Below are 23,637 nucleotides of genomic sequence, written 5' to 3' on the forward strand. Positions count from 1 at the left end.
TGTAAATTTTTATTAACTAATTATATTAAATCAACATTAAATGTCCTGAGTGTGAAAATTTAATTGTGATTATGTTTAAGAATATCTATGTTCTTAGGAGGTACATGCCTAAGGAATAATAGGTGAAATATCAGTTTTTGCAAACACTCACATGGTTTGTATATACACAAAGGAAGAGGTTAAGAGATACCAGTAGAATATTAACAAATCCTCATCTAGGTTAAAGGTAATCTTTGCTACTATTTACCCTGCACTTTGTACTCTTCTACCTGTTGTCATTTTTCCAAATAGAAAAGGAGGGATAAAATAAATCTCCATCCAGAGAGTCAGAAGATAAGACAGAGGTTCTATTGCAAGGTAGGCACTGGGTTGGGGCAAGAGGACTTCTACAGTACCTGCAATGGTCTGTTTCATAATGTGAATTCTACAGACACAGATATGTTCATATTGCCAAAGTTCAGCAATCAGGATACCCAAATATTTTACCTTTCTGTATATATAATATACTTCCATTAAGACTTACAAAATAGGGGGGAGTAGAACTCAATGGTAGGACATTTGCCTAGTATATGCAAGGCCCTGGTTTCAATCCTCAGCACCACAAAAGATGAATATGGCAAATAAATAAATTTGCAAAGATAATGTGAAAACTTCATTAACATGTTAGCAGATCATCACTGATTTTTAAAAACTTTTTCCCAGTCTAGTCAAATTCCTTTAGTGCATAAATTATGGCTAAGAATGTCCCTAATGTCCAAGTAATAATAAAAGAGTAGCTCCTTATTTCATTTTCTTTAACTTTCAGTTCCTATGTCATTGTCATATACTTTTTTTCATTAAACTCCTTATATTGAGATAAGAGATAATACTATTGCACCCTTTAACTAGTTTCCAACAATGGTTTCATATTACGAAAAATTTTTTAAAAAACTATATTACAATATCACAACTAGAATACTCACATTCACATAGTCTTCATCTATATGCTTCCATATTACCCTGGAAACTCTCCTACTCCTTTTTCTATGCAGTGGGGAATTGATGAAATATCTAGTTAATACAAGTATGTTACAGCTTAATAACAAAATTCTATGTCTATTAATATATCCATAATTGTCTATATGTATGTCTGTCTAACTCTCTATTCAACCTTCAATAGAAGGTTTTGTATGATATTCACAAATATCTGTAGGGTGACTACAGATAGGGATGTGTATTATATAAATCAAGAAGCTAAAAGAAAAAGTATGAATATTTTCACCATGAAGAGGCAAAAAAAATTTGAAGAGCTAGATATATTTGACATGATTATAGAATGTATACCTGTATGAAACATCACACAGAACCTTGTTAATATGTATAATGTAAAAGGGAAAAAAGAAAAAAATTGGCTATTATGGAAATAATATTTAAAAAAAACAATTGTAAGCTATGTTTAATTGTAAGCTATGGTTATATGATTTTAGACCATTTTTGAGTTTATATTCAGTGTCCCAAACCATTGTTAAGCATTAGATGTCAGTTAGTAAATAAAGCAGACTTGTCAGTCAAGTTTAATAAACTGACATTAAACAAATATACATGCAGATATCATTTTAAGTTATAAATACTATAATGTGAAATGACAGGGACCTATTAAAGAGACTACAGAAGGACACTAAAAAGATTACAGCATTTATAGTTGACCGCTGTGATTAAGACATTTGAAAATATGCAGCATTTGAAATAAATGGCCTAGAACACAATGTACATCACTGGAGTATTGGAATCTCTGTAAGTTAACAGTTGAATGATGGGCAGGACTGCTATTAGAATCAGCTAGGACTCTGCCTTATACTAACAATTGGAAATATGTGCACAATTTATATAACATAAAATAATGTTTGTGAAATTTCTATATGGGCTCTTTATTCCTATAGCATGTTTAGATGACAAGATGAATATCTCAATTATATCCATTTTAAAAATCAGCAGATATCATTAATATCATAAAACATGAAAACATTACATAGGATTCAAAAAAGCAAGTTACAACACCAACTTTTCCTAAAACGCTCAACATAATATTTCTAAGGCTATACAGAATAATTCTCGGTATATCTCCATCTTTAGGGATAATCCCCCCATCTTGCAGGTTTATTAGAGAAAAAAGGAAATATATAAAACTTAAAAGGATGTTATTTAATTAATACCAGAAAGAAGTTGTTTTTAATCATCTTTGCCATATCACATAATCAGAGAGAAAGAGTGACACAGAGGCAGGTGTGTTCAGTTTCCATTATCTGAGTTTCAAGAATTCATTAAGACACTGAACTTGGCATCTATAAAAATGTTATGTCTTGGATCTTGTCTATGGAAAGCTGTTTATCTACTTGACAGCTATTTTAATTAAACACCAAAGACAATGGTAACTGCTTTCCTAGCACAATATTCTATAACCATTCCTTGTGTGCAGGGCATCTAAAGGTATTAGGTCAGCATTTGTTAGGCCAAGTGTTATTTTAATATATATCTTCTGATCATAATTATAAATTTATAGCACTCCAAAATTTCAAAATTTAAATGATGAAATAAAAATATAACACAAATATATACCATACTGTTGCTGTTTTTACTGGTATGGACAAATATTTATTTTTAAACAATTTTATTTTTATTTCATTTCAGCTGTCATGTTTAATGGAAGTATGCTTTTCTGCCATATGTCCAATTTTTTTAATACTTGAAAGCATGAATCAATGTTTACAAAAGTCTCAAGTTAAAATCTGGCAAATTAACTCTCTGGTTTTTAGACACTGATTTCTAGAACAGATGAATTATACCTACATTTTCTTTAGAAAGAGATTATTTTCTTAAATGCATTATTGGTACAATTGAATTTGTACTAGAGAAGTTCTGTTGCTACATTATTGTCAGACCATGCCTTCATATATCATTTGAATGAAGCTACTAATTTAAGAATTATATGGGATATGCTTGTCCTGAAAGAAAACTATATGTTTCAGTGAAGAACTAAGGCAACAAAGAAAGGAGAGGAAAAATAGAAGGCAGAACAGAATAGGTGAACTACACAACTACTATTGGCCAGAAGAGAGACAAAGAGGAGAAAATGTATTTTCAGAAAACATCCGGGAATGAATGAAAGTTAACATATTGTTTTTCACATTAAATTTCAAATTTCTAAACATGATTTCTTAAACATGATCCTAAAACACAATATCTTTGGATTATATTTCAAAAATTTCAACAAATTACTGTGAAACCATGGTTTAAATAATCAAGTTCAACTACTTTTCTTTCCTGATGTTATGTCAAGGTATATGAAGAAGTTACACTACTGAAAACAACTTAATGTCTTTTAACATAAGTTTTAATATCAGCTGAAGAATGTGTACACACATTTGTCCCTAATGAAGAGTTCAAGCATTGCTTGAAGAGTGGTCACAGGGAATACTTAGCACTCTACTAAATTAACAATGGTGGCGCCATAGTCAAATGAAGTCTATGTTTGAATAGTCCCATACTGCTCCATATGCAAATGAAGAACCATAAAAATGATGCTGAGGCTGCATTATATGCAAGATAGAACTTTGTGTTACAGATGCAAAAATCCAATTCCAAATATATAATTATTATTACGGTCATAATGTGTATCTCTCAACAACTAAACAAACAAGCAAACCCCCCTGGGACCAAGTACCCTAGGCAGTCATGCTCCATTGGCTCTATCTTTTTGAGACGTGCAAGCCATGAAGCTTACAGGAAGGGAAGGTTGTAATTAGCAACTCCTTCCAACTCACTGGAGTCCTTCCTCTACCTATCTGTGTAACCGGTTAACCATTCAGTCATAAAGAATGCTTTAATAACACTTTACATATTCTAATTCCATAGGGAATTATCATAGTAATAGATGATTCTTCAGGAGAGCAAACTCACAATGCAAGCAGTTCAAATCAGCATATAATTTCACACTCAAGTTGTACTTTTTAGATTAAAATTGCAGGATCTGTATTTCTCAAGGTCAACATAAACTGTAACTCCTGTGTGTAATTCCATGCCAAGAATATAGTAATTGTATGCTCAGTATCTAACTTGAAGTAGAAGGATTAAAACTGTAGTTCAAATATGACTCCGTACCACATGTTGGCATCTGTTCCTGTCTAAATTGCATGTTGTGTCCTATAGACATTTTAAGCAGTTTTGTCATATAATGTATATATTATAATATATATATTGAAAAGAAATGATTCAGGTAAAGAAATTATTTCTATTTTCATTGTATCAACATCTCTAACTTTTGGAACTACATTAAGAAATGAGTAAATTTCAGCAATTAAAAAAAAAATGTGTAAGTCAATCCATCGATCCAAGGAAAACACCTCAAGATCATGGGAATGGAATTGCATAAATGCATTTACCCTGCCAAAATATCTTCACATTTGTAAGGGAAAAAAATGTTTTCCAGGAAAAGATTTATAGAAAATTATTACAATACTTCCTTTCAAATAATTGTGGACTATTTTTGTTTAGTCCGCCTTGTACATAAAATGCTACCATATATAGTGTTTCTTATTCATTGATTAAGATCATCTCTACTTATTTAGGCAATAAATAAGTTTTACATAAATGTCATTGAAAAGTGCACTTTGTGTAGTTATCCTTCTCATTTACTATTAAGGAAATAATCATCATAGCACAATCCGCATTCTGTTTGTGGTGAAGAAATCTGTGACGTCTAGTAAATCTATATTTTTCTAGTCACATCCCCCCTTCACTCTCTCTCTTTCTCTCTCTCTTTTCATTTTATGCAGTCAATTCCCAGACTAAGGAAGAATTGGAGGTTAATTTCAGAGGAGCAAAGAACTTCTAATAACTAATAAATCATTGAGGATAAAATGTTTACATACTTAATTTACACTGTTGAAGAAACTTAAAATATACAAAATACTATTCAATATGGGGATTTGAAATGTACCTCATCAGTTCTCTTAGTATTAAGCTGAGCCCAAGTAGTTATTCTCCATATTAACAAAACAAGATTTATTTAACTTCTCCACTTTTATCATTTTGATGTGTTTATATGAGTGGTTCTGAATTTTGCATTCTTACTTCATTATCTACATTTGGTTGTGAACTTCAGAGAAAGTTTCTTAAACATCTTTTGAAGGAGTTTTCATACTTTGATTTACACAAGTAGACACATATCTTTATTTTCCAGACAACATTAAACAAATCCACTTTCACAAAGTCTGCTGGTGACTAAAGAAGGAAAAGTACTGGATAAAAGTTCTAATTAGGTATCCACCATTGTAGAGCTCCCCTATGCAAGAGCTGAGCAAGAATTGCTGCCCAGTCCAAGTCAGGTAAACCAGGGAACCTGCTAAGACATCCCCTAGTGCTGGGAAATTCATTACTAAAATGCAGTAATCATCTTGCAGGAAGTACCAGCAGATTGCACACATTACCTCCTGCAGATTGAAGTGGGAATAACTAAAAGGAAAGGAGTAATGATGGTTGGGGGAAATTGAATTTTCATGGCACTTATCTTCTGTGTCATTCTATTTGCATGAGAACAATGTTAGCCACAGACATTACAGGACCCTAATGAGAACAGGAGCTTCTCCCGATGGGCTGGAACCAGGATGGGTGTTGACGAAACCAATCTATCAATGAGATTTTAAATGGTGCAATAGTCCCTGCCTTGCTCTGAGCCTGTGTGGGTGGGCCTTCCATCTAAGAAGAGAAGAAATTAAGAATGATGACTTGAGAGAGTTCAAAGCCACTTGCCTCTCTGTCAGCTGGCCCTTAATGATAACGTACTACTGCTTTCCTTAAAGAGCTTCATGTCTTATTCAGGGTAAATGGTGAAAATGTGGCATTTTAGAAGCCATGATGTGTTTTTCTATTGATGCTGTCAGTGTGACCAGCCGCTAAAGGAAGAGTTGTTTGTCAGTTCCCATTCTCTTCAGTGATTCATCAAACAGTGGCAGTTCATGCATGCAGTATCAGAAGTGGAATAAATAACTTAACAGCTTCACACTGAACACTCACATATTTTATGAAGCTGCCACCAACCCTGGGGCTATTCAGCATGTCAGAAGACAAACTCTTCTGGGGGAGTCTCTTAGCACATACTTTTAGTTATACACTGATACTACTACAAGTATTCATTATCTAAGATATGAAAAACATCTCTTCGGTTGCAAAACCTAGAGGTGCATTTTATTCCTTGGCCTTATTCTTTATACCATAACTAAACTAGTAATGATATTTGCTATTAATGCATTAATTTGTAAACCATTTTTTTCTTCAAAGAATTCAAAGGTCTCGGGCAATATCCCCAATTACATGTATTGACTCAGCTCATAGGGTAAACTGTATCCCACAACACTGGTCTACAGTGGGGTATTCTATAAGTCATAACTACTTAAGGGCAAGGTCATTTCCCATGAAGGCTGCACTGACCAATGCATTCACTGAGAAAAGTTCTATTAACCACTTTTGGTTATCAGCAAGCTCTACCCAATATGGGCATTGGAGCTTCACAGGTTCTGGTTTATGTCCAAACTCATACACTGTGATCACCCAACTTAAATATCCTTCAAAGTGTTCACTGTTAATCTTTTTTTTTACCTCTGTATTTAGTCTGTAGGAGAAAAGCACTAGAGTATACTTTTTGTTACTATATTTAGGGACTAGGAGATCTGAATGAAGTTAATTTCATAATGAGAATTTTGAGTAGTACTTTTTATATTCCTCTTCTTCCTTTATTTTTTAAAATCAAATAACTGAATTATAAAGCACTAGACTAAAAAAGTAGGGGCAAAAAAGGCTGTATTTCCAGAATTTTATATGCTATTATTGTCTAACTTTCACAACTCCCTTGAGAATTTTAGAAAATATGCATGCACTAAAATTTAATATGTAAGTAGCAATGTTTGCCCCCCAAAATCAAATAGAGGTAATCTCTAATTCAGAAACAATCTAGATCCTAGACACTCATTTAGTATTAGTTTTAAAAGAGAGAAAGAAAGTTTCTTAAAAGTAATAGTTCAACTTCAGCCTAAAGCGTAGTGAAGTAAATGTTCAAATTAATTCACTATCCAAAGAACAAGGAGCACACAGGTTCTTACGAATTACTAACAATTCCCCACCCAATAAACTCCAACAGCTATGGAGACTACCATATCCTTTTCAATGGCAATAGAGCAGATGTATAAAGAATTGCTCTGTTCCTACACAGAAAGAAAAACAATCTCCAAATATAAACTTATTACAAGTGTCTTTCTTTGGAACATCAATCTGGAATTCTGAAAATCATTAAACTACCATAATGAAACAAAATGAGACTTTTGACTCAGGCATTGAAGTTAAATATAGTATACACTGAGTTTTATATAGAATATATATAAATATATAGTATATACTCAGTTTTAAAACATTTCAACCTTTTAATTATACACCACCCTAAATATATTTGGGGTTGCTATTTGTTAAGTGTGTAATCTCATGGTAAGTAAGTTAGAAGAAAACATTGAATGATTTGTTGATTCTGTTAGTGGCTAAAAATTAATAAGCCAAGGAAGAACAAAAAAAAAAGATGTTAGGTGGTTCATATATTAAGGGATTATAAGTGACATAACAATATAATTCTCAATAGTTAGTATGCATCTGAAACATTTGGAAGGGCTATTACAACACCTATTACTGGGCTTAACCCCAGAGTGTCTGATTAAGATGGTTTAATGATCAAGAATTTGTATTTCTAACAAGTTTTCAAGTGTTGATACTACTGGTGTGGGAAGCCTACTTTGGGAACCATTGTATAGAGGAAAGAGTACAACATTAGAGACAGAAGGACTCCATCAAATCATGGGATTTATATTTCCCCTCAGTAGGTAGCTTAATCCTGATTTCTAATGATTATATAAAAGGAATAATAAGTACTAGCATAAATTTGTAAAGATTAAATGTGGTATGATTTTATTTACTATTTTGCTTAAGTTAAATGCCTGTAATTATACAGGAGCTTAACAATATTAAGAATTTATTTCACCTGGACTACTAAAATTTAAAAATTGTTATGATTTCTCACAGCAGTCTGCAATAGATAGGAAAATTATCTTGTCACTGAATTTCAAATAACCAATATGTGTCTATTAGTTGGACTAATAATGGTTTTATAATGTCATAGGTACATCACACATTAACAATGCAATTAAAGAATGATGAAGAACCAACTGATATGTAGGGTTCAATTAAATTGGCACTGACATCCATTTAATTGGGGAAGATATATAAAATGTTTTATATGAATCAATATACAATCATATAGTATACAACATGATCTAAAATAAAATAAAATCTGACTGCATTTCCAACATATTTTTACCTACATGAACCCTTCTCTGACTCATTCCCAAATGGAGCCTACTTACCACAGTCTCAAATAAACCATAAGGACACAATTTAAGAATGTACTAAAGAAGAACTATAGGAAGAAAAACTGGTGATCTTCACACCATGTTCTTTATCTTCTATATTTTCATGTTTATGATTCCTTTTATTGTTTGAAGTAAAAATAATTGAAACTAAAACTGGGTTGTGTATTATATTGGGTCAGGTGACAATATGAGAGCTATTGAAAGGTTTTAGCTAACTGTGAAATCATTTGGTTCTTATAGGAGAAACCACGGGCAACAGTGTTAGATGCATGTATGACAGAGTGGGATTGACCCTTTAAGATGACTGTGGCCAAAATGTGGACAGAAGAATGTAAAACAGTTCAGAGAAGATGCAGTTGAGCCATTTAGGTGAGAACAGCAACACTTGGGTGATAAGGTGGAGCAGAATAAAGAAGATTAACTGGAGAAATAGTTGAAAAAAAAGTTACATTGGTAGGTTTTACTAATGCCTTGCATTTGAACAGAGGAGTACAGTGAGGTCACAAGAACAAGAAAGTTATTGATGTAGGACAGATGAGACTGGACACCCGAGGAATTTTCAGGAAGCAGGTTTATTTAGCTACAGCAGTCCAGAGGGCAGTAATGCCTAAAATTCTCTGGACTTCCAGCCTGGAAATTATTTTAGATTTATACTCAGTGGGATGGTTACAGGCAGTAGGTAGGAACAGTTATTCTTTGTCCCATATTCTTAGTCTAAACAGAGATTTCACAAGTTTTGTCTGCAAACCTGGCATTTACAAGAAAGAGGAACTTATAAACCACAATGCCCTTGGCAGAAATTTGTGCTGATATCCTGTTGATACCCTTTGTAAAAATCTTTCTGACAAGAACAGAAGCTTAATTATAGTAAGGTCTTTGGGGTGGTGGTACTGGTCTGCTTATTATGAGTTCAATCTGGGAAATGCTGAGGTGAAGAACTTCTTAGGAAAAGAGAGGAGATGCAAATGGGCACTGGGTTACGTGGGTAGAACTCACTAAGGAGGTCTGGACTGGAGATTGAAATTGCTATTCTCTCTAGAAAGAGAGGCAGTGAAAGCAGATACTCTCCCCTGAGCAAGAAGGGGAGAGGTCCTCAAATTTTAAACTACTTGGTTGAAATTAGTTCAAGAAAGAGGTCAGGGAGGTAGAAGGACAACAAGAATGGCTACTATCAAGAACACAAACAATAACAGATGTTGGCGTGGATGTGGGGAAAATGCACACTTGTACAATGCTGGTGGAGTTGCAAATTGGTGTAGCCACAGGAAAGCAGTGTGGAGAATCCTCAGAAAACCTAGAATGGACCTACCTTTTGACCCCATTATCTCACTCCTCGGTTTATACCCAAAGGACTTAAAATTAGCATACTACAGTAAAACAGTCCCATCGATGCTTACAGCAGCTCAATTCACAATAGCTAGATTGTGGAACCAACCAAGATGCCTTTCAACAGATGAATGGATAAAGAAACTGTGATATATATACACAATGGCAGTATATATACACAGCCTTAAAGAAGAATAAAATTATGACATTTGCAGATAAATGGATGGAATTGGAGAATATCATGCTAAGTGAAAGAAGTCAATCCAAAAAACCAAAGTCTGAATGTTTTCCCTGATAAGTGGATGAAGATATATAATGGGGGTGCGGGGTGTGGAGTAAGAGAAGAATGGAGGAACTTTAGATTACGTAGATGGAAATGAGAGGGAGGAAGGGACAGGGATATGAAAAATGGTGGACTGAGATGAACATCATTACCCTGTGTACATGTATGATTACACAAATGGTATGAATGTACATTGTGCACAACCATAGAAACGAAATGATGTACCCCCTTTGTGTACAACAAATCAAAAATGAACTCTGTAAAAATAAAAAAAAAATAATTTAAAAAAATGGATGAAGTTGGAAAATATCATACTAAGTGAAATAGACCGAGCCCAAAACACCAAAGGTCGAATGTTTTCTCTGATAAGTCCATGACAATATATAACGAGTGGGAGTGTCGGGGGTAAGAGAAGAATGAAGGAACTTTGGAAGGTGTAGAGGAAAATGGGGTGGGAGGGGGTGGGGGGCTGAAAGATGGTAGAATGGAAGAGACACTATTACCCTATGTCTATGTATGATTACATAAATGGTGTGAATCTACATTGTGTACAGCTATAGAAATGAAAAGTTGTTCTCCCTTTGTATACAATGAATCAAAATGCAGTCTGTAAAAATAAAAAAAAAGATTTTAATAAAAAAAAGAATGTGCTGGGTCATGAAAAGCAAAAACAAGGGTATTAAAGAGGAAAATGTGGTAGAGTTAAAATTTCATATGCTTCTGAGAGGTCAAAATGAAGACTGAAAAATGTGCAAAGAGTTTAATGTAGAGGTAACTAGTGACTTTCATGAATTTTAGTTTTTAGGTTACATAGCATATTCTCAGCAGAGGGGAAATAGGACATGGCACCTTTGACAGTTATAATTCTACCTTCTGCACCATGGCCATCTCCAGTATTTTGAGCACTGACCATATGTCTAATAATCTCCCTTACTATTTTTTTTAAAAGTCTTATGAAAACACCTTATGGAGCTATTTCATTAGGCATACCTTATTATCTGATTTTTCTCTGTACATATGTATTGTCTCTGGATTATTTCTTCAACTTCATGCTAACATAAGAAGAAAGAAAACCTAAGTCTAGAGGAGAGTCTTTAGTGTACTGCTTCAAGTGAAAATTCATTAAGGAATTATGAGTATATTCCATTTTACTTTTTACCAATCTACTAAGAAGAAAATGTTCTGCTGCTTTCTCATATCTGAAGAGCTGTCAAGAAGAAGATGAAGTAAACTTGACCCATATCATTTATGTGGCAGAATCAGAATCAAGTAAGTGCAGGTGAGGAGGCCATTTTCTGCTAAAATAAGAAAAGTCCTAATAAATATTAGAATTGTCTCATAATAGAATGGTTTGCTTTGTGAGAGCTGCCTGCCTTGTTACATAAGTATCCAAGCAGAGGGAAGAGAAGGGCTATCATCCCAACTCTAAGACAGGAATGCGAAAATCATGTGGAGTGCAAGATTGGATTGAGTCATATCAAATTTCTCTCAACACACAGTATATGGAGTTAACTTAGATGTGATTTATACCATGAAAATGCAGATCTAATCTTTTGTGTGTTATAACTCTTTGGGAGGGGCGGTAAGTGAAGGGTTGCTTACATTAATTTATTACTGAGACTCTGTTGTTCATCTAACTTTCCCTCTTTATTTTAATGCCCTATGCATGTTATGGGGGACTAAGAAGTCAACTGTAGTCACAGAAAGACATTGTTCTAGTCTCCAGTGCTTGAAAATTCATAAAGATGAATTTAAATTTCAGAAATTGCACTACTCCAGGCTCATTCTGTTTGCACAGTCACAATAGTAACTACAGGGAAAGATCTCTGCTGTAAATACCTGGAAGACTGGTGAAAGAAAAACTGAATTTCTCAATTCAGTTTATGACCACGTTTCATGGATGGAAAATAGTTCTACCCATGAAATGAATTTTTGTAAAAATACAATCCACTGAACCTAACTCAAGAAATAAATTAAAAAATCTTAGTACATATATAACAAGTAAAGAGACTGAATTCTTTTTGTTTTCTTTTCTTTTTTTTTTTTTTTTTTTTTTCTTGGTACAGGGAATTGAACCCAGGGTCACTCAACCACTGAGCTACATCTCCAATCCTTTTTTATATTTTATTTAAAGACAGAGTCTCATGAGTTGCTTAGGATCTTGCTAATTTGTTAAGGCTGGCTTTGAACTCAAAATCCTTCTGCCTCAGCCTCCTGAGCTGCTGGGATTATAGGCATGTCACACTGTGCCCAGCAAGACTGAATTCTTAACCAAAAAAGTTTCCCACAAAGAAATATCTAGGCCCATGAGGCATCACTGGATAACATCACCAAATGTTTAAAGGAAATTTCACACCAATTTTTTAGTACCTCTTCCAAAAACTGGAAGAAGAAGAAACATTTCTCAAATTTTTAACAGGCCAGAATTACTGTGATACCCAAACAAGACAAAGACATTAAAGATACGAAGACTATAAAATATTATTTATGAATATAATTGAAAAAAATCCTCAAGAAAATTTTAGCAAACCAAATCCAGGAATGTATGAAAACTGCAATATCTATAAAATTTCCAGTTAACATTTTTGCAGAAATTGATAAGCTGCCCCTTAAACTCATATGGAAATATGAGACACAAAAGAGCCAAAGCAATATTGAAAAAGAAGGCAGAATTAAGTGATCCAGACTTTCCAATTTCAATACTTACTACAGGTTGTAATAATCAGAATGGAGGGATTGGGGCATAAAAAGAGATTATGTCAAGAAATGGTATACAGGGCTGGGGAAATAGCTCAGTCGGTAGAGTGCTTGCCTTGCAAGCACAAGGCCTTGGGTTCGATCCCCAGCACCAGGAAAAAAAAAAAAAAGGTATACAGTTGAGAGTTCAAAATAAAACTTTACATTAACAGTTATTTTATAATAGACAATGATGCAAAGACAACTCAGTGGAAGAAAGAAGAGTCTTTTCAACATAATGGTGTCAGTACAACTGAAAATCAACATGAGTGACATTGGTTCCATACCTCATACCGTACACAAAAAAAACAAAATCCTCAGAATGAATCAAATTTAAACTATGAAACTCTTAGAAGAAATCACAGGAGTAAATCTTCTTGGCCTTGGCTTTAACAATAGTTTCCTAGATATGACAACAAAAGATCAAGAGGATGGATGGATGGAGGGATAGACAGACAGACATAGTACTTCCAATTATGAATGTTTGTGCTTCATGTAATTCCATCCATCAAGTACATAGAATGGAAGAAAATATTTACAAATTATATGTCTTATAATGTAGTTATATCTAAAATACACAAAGAACTATTACAAAAAATTAATAATAAAAATACAACTCAAAAAACAGCAAAGAACTTGAACAGGTAATTTTTTCCAGAGAGTATATGTAAATGATCAATAAGCTCATGAAAAATGCTCAGCATCATTACTAATTAGGGAATATAAATCCAAGTCAAATGAGATATTACTTACACCCACTAAAATAGAAGTTCAAATTTTTTAAAAATGAATAATGATTCTGGTTGGCAAGGATATAGAAAAACTGAAACCCTCATAGATTGTTGGTTAATGTGTAAAATTATACAGCTTCATTGGACAACAGTTTAGCATTTCCATCTCAAGTCAAACAGAATTAGTATATAACTCAGTAATTTCACTTTAAGTTCTAAAAGATTTGAAAATATATGCCCAAACAAAAGCTTGCATATGAATACTTACAGAAGCATTATTTAGTCAAAAAGTAAAATCATGTAAAATGTCCATCAACTAGAAATGATAAACAAAATATGGTATATTATGCCATGGAATATTTTCCAGCCTTAAAAAGGAATGAAATAGTGATCCATGTGCTACCATATGGAAGAATTTTTAAAACATGCTAATTTAAAGAAGCCAGACAAAAAGACCATACACTGAACAACCCATTCATATAGAAAGTCCAGAAGAGGAAAATTCATAGATACTGAAAGTAGATTAGCTTGGTTGTCAAAAGCTGGGGCCAGAGTGAATGGTAAGTGATTGTTAATAGACAGGTTTTCTTTGTAGGTAAAGGAAAAATTCTAAAATTAGATAACCATAATGATTACACATCTGTGAATATATTAAAAATACTGAATTACATATTTTAAGGGGTTGAATTTTATGGTATGTAAATATTATCTTAATAAAGTTGTAAAAATTCCATGGCACAGAGAGTGATATTAATACCAATTTTCTACACTTTTGGTAAAGAAAATGTGTCACATCAAATTTCCAGAGTAGTATTTTTCAATGTTTAATGAGCATACAATAATCTGGGGATCTAGTTAAAATAAAGATTTATATCCAGTTGGTCTAGTGTAAGACCTGATATTTTGTACCTGTTGCAAGCTGACATGTGACAGAGATGCTAGTTGGTCACAAAGCACAATTTGAGAAGCAAGGTCCTATAGTGGCACTTTGCAATTATGGTGAACACATCCATGTGTAGCTATTGGGTATTAAAATGTGATTCATTCAAAGTAATGTTACAAGTTAAGTTCAATGTCCAGGTTGCTTTTCAGTATTGAATGTGGTTTGTTCAAATTAATGGGTGATGCATATATGCCCTAGATTTCAAAGATTTATTATGGAAAAAAAAACAATTGATGTTTCATTAATGATAATTTATACTGATTACATATTGATATAAAATTGTAGATTTGGGGTCATAATATTATTAATTTCATCTGTTTCTTTTATCTTACTAATATTGTTCTTAGATAATTTTAAATTATTTATGTGATTTACACCCTACTTCTGTTACACAATTACTGTAGAGCGATTACTAAGTATCAGCAAACTATGTGCTCATAAATGATGTGACATTATCAGTATGAAGAAGATTCTGAATTTTCCACAGCTGTGACTAGGCAGTCCAAACTCGTAGGAAAGATGTGCCCTTGCAAAATGAATATAATGGATAAGCAACAGGAACAGGTTCAAAATACTGTTTTACAATGATACTAAGAAACACTATCAAAAGCAGAAGAGCAGAAGAAAATTGTTTAAAATGCATGTCTTTAAATAATACAGAATAGCTGAAGACTGTGATAAAGTTATAGAAGCAGGAAGTGTATAACAAAGAATAACAAAGACACTGGGTTGAACTTTCATGAGCCAGACTACGTGGAAACCAAGAGTATGTACCTGTTGAAAGGTAAATTTTACATATACACACTATAGAAAGTATAATTAATATTGCTTAATTCTTCAACTTCCCCTAAATATGTCATTTGCAATTGTAAATTATGATAGAAGAAAATATCACTGTTTTGTCCTGAACTGGGCACCGAAATTAATGAGTTTGTTTCTCTGATTTAAAGATGTGTTGGGCATTTATTTCAGTAAGTGAGTTTAAAAGAAAAATACTTAAGCACTGTCACAAATTTAGTGAGAGAGAGCCCGAACCAAAAAATAAATAAATAAATAAAATAAAATAAACAAAAAAAAATCTTGTAGTTTGTAGTATATGTTGACATACAGCTGTCCACAGAAAAGTATGCTACAGATCAGAAAAAGAAAATTCACAAAGTGGTCATCCTGGCAAAGATTTCATCTTACTTCTCTAACTGGAAATTTTGTCTTAGTCTTGACACTAAAATACCTCTTCATTGATTCTTTCCTTTTGTTAAAGAGAGAGTTCTAGGTTGATACTTGAGAGTTTCTTTTAAATCAGTGTCACTTCTGATAACAAAATTATGATAATGCAATTTGATTTTGATTGGAAGAATAAACTCTGTGCTATAAAACTCAATTATACTTTCAGTTTTAACTAGTAACTATATCATAAAAGCTTCTGTTCCTAGAATAAATTAAACTTGACTTTCACATGGTCAAATTTTTCCAACCAAAGATCACACATAGCTTTCTTTCCCTAAAACATTTCACCATAGATTCATATCCACTTTTGTCTTGTTCACATTGTTTTATAATAAAAAAATTGGAAATTTTTTAATTTCAAAATTTCATTCATATAGTGAAAACCTGAGTTTTTAATTTATCAAGATGACTTTAGCTCAGCTTTTGAAGTATGACTATTCGTAGATATTCTTCTGGTTTTCTTGGCATGGGAAAAAAAATGGTTACCTAACTTTTTGGGGCACAGACATTTCATTTAACAATCTTCTCTTTCCTGACACGTAAATGAGACAGAAAAGAACTACTGCACAAGATAAAATGTTCTTCCTAACCTTCGGAGGTTCCTTTTCAAAGGTAATAAGATTACAAAAAATATTCCCAAACATAAATGAATAAATGAGAAATCTCAAGTTACTCGTCTTTCTCCACAGTTTACTATAAAAGAATTTTTCTTTTGTTCTCAATGCAAATGGTCATTGGTTCATTTTCTCTCACCCGGGACAGTTATGTCACATCTCTTGACTAATACGCATGCATTTTCCACTAAAAGACATTTTAACTGAGAGCTGTCACATCCGTCATCTCCACCCGGGTTGGTTAAAAATTTTATCTGCCGTCTTGAATTAATTTCAGCTTGCCTGAGCCCAGCAGGGGAGTTTTTAGTGGTTCAGTTAAATTCTTCATTTTAAAAGAACATTGCAGTTCCCTATTTAGAGTTTTCCTCCACATCTAATTTCTGTTTCACTTCACAGAAACGATATAATTATATGTCCACTGGAAAGGAAAAAATCTTGAACAAAAAATAAAACAATCACCCAATTGCAACACGTTCCTGAAGATGCACATATTTTGCTTTGCTTTTTTCCTTCAATTGTTCTGTTATTTTACCAATTTACTGTAGCCTCACCTAAATAGAACACAATTAAGAATATTTATTTATTTATTCTTTATTCAGAATAAAGACAAAAAACAAATGAGAACCACAGCACTAATTGACAACAGAATCACAAAAGGATAAAACACAAGAAAAAATAAGAATAAGGCCTAATACAGATCACAATTGAGACAAGACTGAATGGACCAAGTCAATGATCTATTCTTCATAAAGCTGCTGTTCAACAGTTTGCTTTCCAGGCAACCAACATGGATATTGGAAGGTGAGGAAGTTCAAGCTGTGAGTTGGATGGGAGATATGGTGGAAGTTGGCTAAAGTCAACAGAGGCAGTTAAACCTCCTATAAGCTACTACTGACCTTCAGGAATAAAACCCCCTCTTGACAAGTACTGAACTCAGTGCAAAAGTGTTGTCTTATAGTTCATAGTTGAGTATTTTAAGCATGGAGATACCTACTATGAAAGCTTAGTAAATGTGGATAGTAGTTGCCCAAACTAAGGTCACTTGTCTACATTAAAGACTATTATCTGCATGTAGATGTGTGCATGGCACCATTAAAATCACTTTTTCTCCAAGCTGTCCATTAAGGGACTTTATTTAGTACAGACATTGATGTCTTAAATCAAAAGGAGTCAGCATAAACACTATGTGTAATTTTAACTCTAACACTGAACTTTCTTAAATATTCTATCAAAAATCTCAGAGGCTGAGTATTCAATATATGTTTTTAATGTTTTTTTAATCATGATTGAGGAAATTGTACCTGTTAATTAAGCATAATTGACAGTTTAAATTTATCTGTTAGGTTTATTTTGTAACACTATGTTATGAAATAGAATCAATATTATGTTTCATATTTAGGGGCATTTTTGACATATTGGTATTTAATATTTGCAAAATATCATTTGATATGATTTGTCTTTGTGCCTGTACTCTTTAGAAAAAAAAAATTGTAAACACTGCAATATTAGTAATTTCTCCCATGCTTGTTTGTCCTCATTTATTATTGTTTTAAAAGTGTTCTGATAAGGAAAGAGAACTTGAGAAAAATGAATACATAATATTTCTTGAAATACCTTATCACAACTTTAGGAGAAATAAAAACTAAAGAAGTTTAGGTAGTTTTTCTTTCCTGTTAAATGATGGTTGAGAATAGACAGAAGCAAAATTTTTCATCTGAAATTATCAGAAGACGCCCCTTCTCCAGTGAAAACAGGAGCAGAAAAACACATATCCTCTGCTAAAGCAGATGAAGCCGTGGTGTTGAGTTATTAAAATCCTTTTAATCAATAGGAATGACCAAAGCGACTAAATCAAAAGTGGTAACAAAAGTAGTTGACTGCAAAGCCATGAGAACTGAGACAAAGTTAAAGCAGGAAGCACAAAAGTATTCCAAACCTATATCCTTTAAAATTTACCAATGCAGCCATCTGGCAAGTTTACTGCTATTATTACAAATGCTTATTTAAATGATAATAAAATCACTTGCTGACAGGAAATTAGTCATGCAAAGACCTGCAGATGCACTGCCTTCTGCCCAGACCCTGGAACTCTGCTTGCAAAGTTCAAGGCTGCTCATTTGCTCAAACTGCATGGGGTAGTGAAATGGTGACAGCTTGAAGTTCTTCAAGGTATCCCCAAATTCAACAGATCTTTTGTAACTTTTAGGGAAATTTGTGTGTGTGGAAGAGAATGTGTATTTATAAATGTCAGAGTCACTCCCTGAATTCTCTCATCTGCTTTTTGTTATGACTTATTATTGAAAATCCAAAAGCAAGATACATCAGTCTGTATAACTTTTGCACAAATTCTTGGCACAATAAAATTAGAACTGTGATATTAAGCAGTGTTATATTAAAATTTCATGTTGGTATTACAGAATTATTTTGAAATTATATATGATGGGAAAGTTCATGAGCAAAACATTATGCCACATACAGGAAATACTTCTATGAAACTTTGAATATTGTGGTACAATTAAAATTTGTTTTTGACAGTTCTTATACAATGAAAAGTTCATATAATATACAGTGAAACTTTGAGCATGTCATCTTATGAATACCATGGCTAACCTTAAACAACTTCAATTTTAATACTAACAATACCTATTATATATTAAACACATTACAGTAAGAGAAAAGCACTCACAATAATAAACTACCTCTCAAGTGGGCACCTGTATTCTCTTTTTATAAATGAAGATACTGAGCCTCAGACAAAGTAAATAACACATCCAAAGTCATAGAACTTATATATACTAAAAGAAGCAGTTTTAGGGTCCTCTGACTCAAAGTCAAATAGAATTGATGAAAGATGCCACAGCAAGTCAACAAAGAGTTTCTAAACCTACCTAAGTCATGGTTTAGTAAATAAGGAAAAAGAAAGCCATGAGCTATGCTTCTTGTTAGGTAAAAAGAAAATTCCTAATACAAAGAGGTAAGCATTTCATATAATCCAGATAGGAGCCCATAATATATGTTTACAAAACACTGGCTATATTTCAAATGTGTGAATACCTGAATTCATGTTTTTACTTTAATAAATTTGACTACTTTTTCAAATGAGGATTTCAGGAAGAGAGAATGTTAGTTACAGTCATCTTATTTATAATTCACTATGTACTGAAGATAATGATTACTGATAGGTTTTGAGGTGAATCAGGCTTTGTTGATATGATAATCAAAATGATAATCTTGTTTCAACTGAACCCCTCTCCCACTCAACTCTAAAATGGGGCGAAAATTTTTTTTTTTTAATCAAACAACACTGCACTATGATGTCTACCATTTACCTACAAGTTTCGTTTAGCTCTTGTGCATGCGGTAATGAACTGCTTCTGACAGAGGCACTGTCCTTACCCCTTGCTCCCCGCCCCCCCGTGTCTATTTAAATTCAAACATGCACAGCTCATGTATAAGCAAACAGGTGCAGGGATCAGGGGCTGCCAAACCCTGAGCAGGCAGGAGGTACAAGTGTATCTCGCTGATTGTGGCACGCTGCTGATAGAAGACGACAAGGCCAGACAATGGGGAGGGTCAGTAGGTGGCCCTTTGATTTCTCAGGCTTCCTGACATGGCAGCAGGCTGAGAGTTTGTAGCTTATAGAAGAGCAAATGTCTTCTGCACTACAACATGTAAGTAACAGGAATGAAATTTGTAGATGGCTTGAGCACTGGCAGTTTAAGTGTGCATTCTAATCACTACCTTCAGTAGGTAAGAGTATGAGAGTATTGCTTCAGAAACTCAGAGAGTAAGAAAGAGTTCAATCCATGCCCTTCCATCCTCTGAATGTTCCTTGAAGAAACAGTTATCTTCCTGCACACACAAATCAATAAGCATGCTATTTGATTTTTAAATTATTTTTTGCAATGAGAGGTATTAGTTTTTAAAAAATTGCATCACATTGTTAACTGTGATAGAAAATAGCTCAGATTCCATAAACACCTAAATTGACATATTATGCCATATTTATTTCAAGTCGCTCAGTCAATTATCTCATTCACTTGATGTGTAAGAGAAAAAAATAACATACTTAAACAAAGAAAAGTGCTGTCTTAATAAGTTTAATTTTAAAAGATCATTGTGGTTCAAGCTTATCTCCTTTTTAGACTATAGGGGAATATTGTGAATTATATAAAATCTTAAGCAATATTTTATATCATTTTAAAATAATGTTGAATTTAACTTTGTGAATCTATTTACAGTTTTGTATTTTATCACTGAACCACATAAAAAAAATCACAAGTACATGAACTAAAATACAACAGTTCTTGCAGAAATGAGCTATAAGAAGCCATCCTTGAAAATGTAAACATAATTTTTTGTAACCAAAGCAGAGCTAGCTAAATGTTCAATTTTCAGATATGTTTCTCTAGAATAGCATTTATCATAGTTTTAGAAATACTTTTAAAAAGCTTAAGAATCACTTTTACTTGGAAATCACTTTTACCTTCAACTTTGACTCCCAATGGTCCTGGAAAATGCATCTCCACATGATCCCACAGAGCACTCTGCCGGGCACACTGGCCATTCCCAGGCTGCCTACTGTGGAGGCTAAAGCCTCTATTCATTTTCAGTTTGAATCTAAGTGCCTTCGTTATCTCTAATATTAACATTTAAATTCAAATGGCAAAAGATAAATGTGCTACAGTCACTGACAGCTTCCTATCATAATCTATATTTTTACATTTAGAGAGAGTAAAAAAGACAAAACAAATGATCAGAGAGATAGCTACTCTTCATTTTTATCATCATGCTCCATTGGTCAAGTCATTAATAATTATTAATGATCTCTGATATTTGAGGCCTGAAAACTTAATTACAATCATGTTTATTCCAAAACCAGGTATCTTGCAATTGATAAAATTCCCACACTTCCTTCCCCCAGTTGACATTTTATACTTCCTAAAAATTTAATGATTCTACTTCACATTACAATGTCAGTCATATCACTTATCTAATTTTTCATGTATAGAATCTGTTCAAGTATGAATGTATTTGATCCACTATTTCATTTGAAATTCAAAAGATTTAAATAATAATGGTGAATCTTTTTTCTTTTAAAACAAAGTGATATATATATACATAAATATACATGTGCATATGTATGTAGACATAAATTTGCATATGCACATGTATATTTACATAGAATCTGGACAAATCAAAAGTATGTCTTAACCAGAACATACTGGGAAAAAGAAGAAATCTGTGAGGATGTAACATGTTTTCAAGAAATTTAAAAATATTTAGAGAATCAAGATTTTCATAAATTAAACTCATTAGGGAAAAAACGTGATTCTCAAGAGTTAAATTATGTGGAACAGACTGTGAGCACAATAGGAATTTTTAAGATGGAAGGATAAATTTGAGGTGGATGTTCAGGACAGTAGGACTTGTTGAAGGAAATGCCATTTAATTTTCATGTTGGTTCACACTGGTGAAGGAAAGAAAGGGGAGGATAAACTTGCTTGACAAGTAAGAAAAGTCACAGACTCAGAAAATAAACATCAACATCAGTGAGCTTAAGGGGTTTGTCTATGCAAAGAAAACTTTCTGGTAGGATTTATGAAAGAGAAGTTTGTGTTAATAAGAAAGCATCAGCTAATGTACGGCATTGACAGTCAATCATTTAAGGTTGCTTTTTCTTTTTAACTTTATCTGGCAGATAACACACTTGGAAAACACCAAAGTCATGACTAAAGTAAATATTTAGATTAAATCATCAATAACTTTATGGGGTGGAAAGAAGCAGGAAAAAGTCTAGAAGTAGCTGTCCATGCTTCTAGGAATAGTCTGAATGTCACAGGAGGGCATAAATGGTGAATATGAAAATAATGGCAAAAATTATGAATGTTAGAGAAATTCTATTAGAAGTCTAATTTGAAATCCAAGAATTAGCAGAAATAAGCACTATTGTGTTCAGGTGTGAGTTGCATTCTTTATTTGATCTAAAACAAAGAGCTGTTTATACCATGAGCAATATCATGTGTATTAAACACAACTGAGAAAAGTGTCAATATGTTGGTTGTACTGATTTTATAGTAGATATGAGATATAAAGTGATGTCTGAAACTTTAAATAAAGAAATTACATGGTATGTGAATTACATCTCAATAAAGCTGGTATCTTGAATGTTGGTGTCTGGTAGATGAATTGTAAAATGGTTAAAAAGTTATACAGCCGATGTTTGTTTACTGACTTGCTAACAAGCTTGTGGTAAGACACCCAGAGGCCAGATTCAAATATGGATTCTCTGGATTCCAGACAGTGTAAGCTTACATGAGTTATCTCCTTTCTCCTGGTCTTAGTCATCTTGTTTTCCATTTACAGAATGACTGCTAGTGGGGAGACTCTGTGCAAAGTAAGCTCTGGGAAAACTGATCACCTGTAAAAACAGGGTTAGTAACATGTCCCTGAGTTACGAGGCTAGAGCTTCTACATGCGCAGGTGCCTACTGTGGTGTCTGACAAGCCCAAGGCCCTGGAGACAGGCAGTTGCCTTCCCTCCCCCATGGTACAAGCTCTAGGGGGTTCTCTTTAAAGGTGAATGCAGAATTAACAGGCTCTGTGCACCTTGAATGTACCTGTGTGTAAGAGGCAAGTGGAACAAGATCTCCTCCCTGGACTCATCCTTGTAGGGACTTCCAGTAACAACATGGCTGCAACTTTGACTTTATTTTGTACTCTATGTACATATACAACAGACTCCAATAGCAAAGAAGAGAGCTGTTTCAAAATTGGCTGAAAATACTGCCTCTTAGTCTTTATTATAGTAATACACCTAGGATTAGGATATCATATATTAGCACTCAAGAGAAGTGTCCCTTTGGAGGAAAACTAATTTCAGTCTGTCTTTCTTTGAAGGGATATATGTGTTTGTGTGTGAGTGTATTTTCTTAACTTTTAAATCTATAATTAAGTATACTTATTTATTTTTTTAAAAATATCTTTAAATGTAGATGGACATAATACATTTCTTTTATTTATTTATTTTTATGAGGTGCTGAGTATCAAACCCAGTGCATCACATGTGCTAGGCAAGTGCTCAACCACAGAGCTACAACTCCAGCCCAAGTACACTTATTTATACAAGTGTACGTCCACTGTGTAGTCAAAGTGGAAGACATGCTAAGAGTTTATCACTTTATCTTATACTGAAAAATATCAATTATGAAATTCTTTATTAAATTGTTTCTCTTTTAGAGTTTATCTTTAAAATTGGACAAAGATGTTTTCAGAATCTGGTTGTGTAAATTTACATGAATACTTCCAAAAGGCTTTTTACACAAATATGAGAA

At 33.3% G+C, this 23,637-nt stretch overlaps 1 protein-coding gene across 13 annotated transcripts in view; it reads right to left on the reverse strand.

The window, feature by feature from the left end:
• Window positions 1-23,637, reverse strand: part of Robo2 (roundabout guidance receptor 2) — a 1,215,662-nt gene that overhangs the window by 433,020 nt on the left and 759,005 nt on the right. The window lies entirely within an intron of this gene.

Source organism: Sciurus carolinensis, chromosome 9 (genome assembly GCF_902686445.1).
Source record: "Sciurus carolinensis chromosome 9, mSciCar1.2, whole genome shotgun sequence".
Lineage (NCBI taxonomy): Eukaryota > Metazoa > Chordata > Mammalia > Rodentia > Sciuridae > Sciurus > Sciurus carolinensis.